Raw genomic sequence first — 2,343 nt, 5'->3', positions numbered from 1 at the left:
GTATAGTGATGAGGAGGAGGAGGGAGTATAGTGATGAGGAAGAGGAGGGAGTATAGTGATGAAGAGGAGGGAGTATAGTGATGAGGAAGAGGAGGGAGTATAGTGATGAAGAGGAGGGAGTATAGTGATGAAGAGGAGGGAGTATAGTGGTGAGGAAGAGGAGGGAGGCACGGAGGAGAGCTGACTCACATCTCACTGCCTCATCAGAGGCTGTTAGAGGTCAGAAATCAGGAAGTTCAACTGAACAGATGAGCGACCTTTCAAAATAAAACAGGACATGCTCACAAAGACAAGTTATCAGGGAGGATTTTATTCTTTCAGGCTGAAACTTTAACTCATTTCTGTCTCCAGATTAGAGAATAAACTGAGTTTTATTCCATGAGAGATCAGATCAGCTGCTCTTCTGAAATCTAACCTGAGGCTTTATTCTGAAAGTCTGTTTGTTGAAATCAGTGGAAGAACTTCAGTTTGATCCATTTGTAGTTTTTATTGTGTCCCTGATGAAATGTTGATTTTACTGTCAGTAACATCAGACACTTCCTGAATAAACTGGGATGACTGTGGTGACAAACATTTCTTGTAAAGTCATTTAAATCATCTGCAGGAGAAGTTTAAGTTTCTTAGAGTTGAACTAAATGGACTGAAAGATGTGACTCAGAGCTGATTGGTTGGTTGAGCTCAGGACATTTTAACACCTTGGACTTCCACTTTATTCGACCACCAGAGAGGAAATGACAGCACATTTAGAATAAATAAATACATAAATAAAGGCTTTGGTGTAATTATAAAGTATTAATAAATCTAAAATGAGATCAGGTGTTTGACTGATTTTTTATCTTCAGTTTAACATAAATGAAGTTTGTTTCTTAAGTAGTTTTTACTTTTTACTTTGCTGATCAGAACTAAAAAACAGGAAGAGCTGTACGTGTTTCTGTGGAATATATTTTTAACTAAAGAACCAGAAAGAGGAAACAGCGTCATCCTCTGTGCAGCAGAAGAAACTCCTGGTGTCGTTCCGCAGCTGACAGAAGGACAGAAATGGCCGTACTGGAGTTCATTCTGATTGTTCTGCTGCAGTTTGAAGGTAAACATCTGTTTGGGTTCAAATGTTGAAGGTTAGAAGTTTCTGAGCTCTGATCAACATGTAAAAATGAAGACATGTTTGTTGAAACAGCTACGACAGGAATGTGTTGGTTAAGTTTGGACAGATTGTCTGATTCCATCAGGAGGAAAACAAAAAGTGGCTCCAGGTCATTTTTAGGCTCTCAGGAAACTGAAGTTTGGCTTCAGGGAACAGAAACAAACTGTTAAAGGGTGGATTTATTAAACCACAGCAGACAGGTTGAAGAGCTTCTCAGCAGGAAATACAGAAAACTAAAGAAAGTAAAAAGGAGGAAATATTTGATATATTATGGTTTGTCGACACATTCCTCTGCTGTGATTTTAAATCTTCAGGGCTTTGATTTTTGTTTTATTTTGTTTTGATGTCAAACTTTTCTCTGCTTGTGTTTTTTCTGCTGCAGGAGTCAGTGGAGGACGACTCTATCACAGAGTTGGAGATGATGCTGTTCTGCCTTGTTCCTCTGGTGGCTCTTTATCTTCGTGCTCCAGTGTTAGCTGGAGCAGAGACAGAGACTCTCATTGGGTGGTTAATAGAGGAAATGTTGATCAGAGTTTACCTCGAGCTGCCAGGCTGAGTCTGAGCAGAAACTGTTCTCTGATCATCAACAACATCACAGCTGAGGATGCTGGACGTTACACCTGTCGGCTCGGGGATAGACAAGACCTTGACACAGATGAGTATCTAAATGTCCTGAGCTGTGAGTATTTTGACTCCTAAGACACTTTGACAGTCAGACTCAGTTGTTCTTAATAACTCTGTGTGAAACACTGACGTTCCTGCATGGAGGAGTTGTTTCTATCATCAGAATGAAGATTTTTCTCAGTTACCTGAATGTCTTTGAATGGTCCTTAACATGAGGGAGCCGAGTGCAGACGGGACTTTAGATTTAGATGTCTGCTTTCAGGAAATGAAAGAAGCATTTGTCATTATTTATTTGTCAGATGGAGAGATTTCCTGATTGTTTTCTAATTAATGTCAGCTCAGAGCTGTAATGTTTCCACAGAACAATCACAAAGTAAAAGTGAGACAAAGAAAGAAACACAAGATGAGTTATTTTGTCTGTTTAACATCAGTTGTTTCTTGTTTTCCTTCAGTTTCTCCATCAGATGTTGGTCCAACAGAGGATGGAGACGTTACATTACACTGTTCTCTGAGGAGATACGTCTCTTATTGTCCAGAGAACAGCCTCCTCTGGGTGGATGAGACAGGAACTCAGCTGA

This window comes from Kryptolebias marmoratus, linkage group LG19 (assembly GCF_001649575.2).
Source record: "Kryptolebias marmoratus isolate JLee-2015 linkage group LG19, ASM164957v2, whole genome shotgun sequence".
In the NCBI taxonomy this organism is placed as follows: Eukaryota; Metazoa; Chordata; class Actinopteri; order Cyprinodontiformes; family Rivulidae; genus Kryptolebias; species Kryptolebias marmoratus.
Note: the sequence above shows the minus strand (reverse complement) of the source record.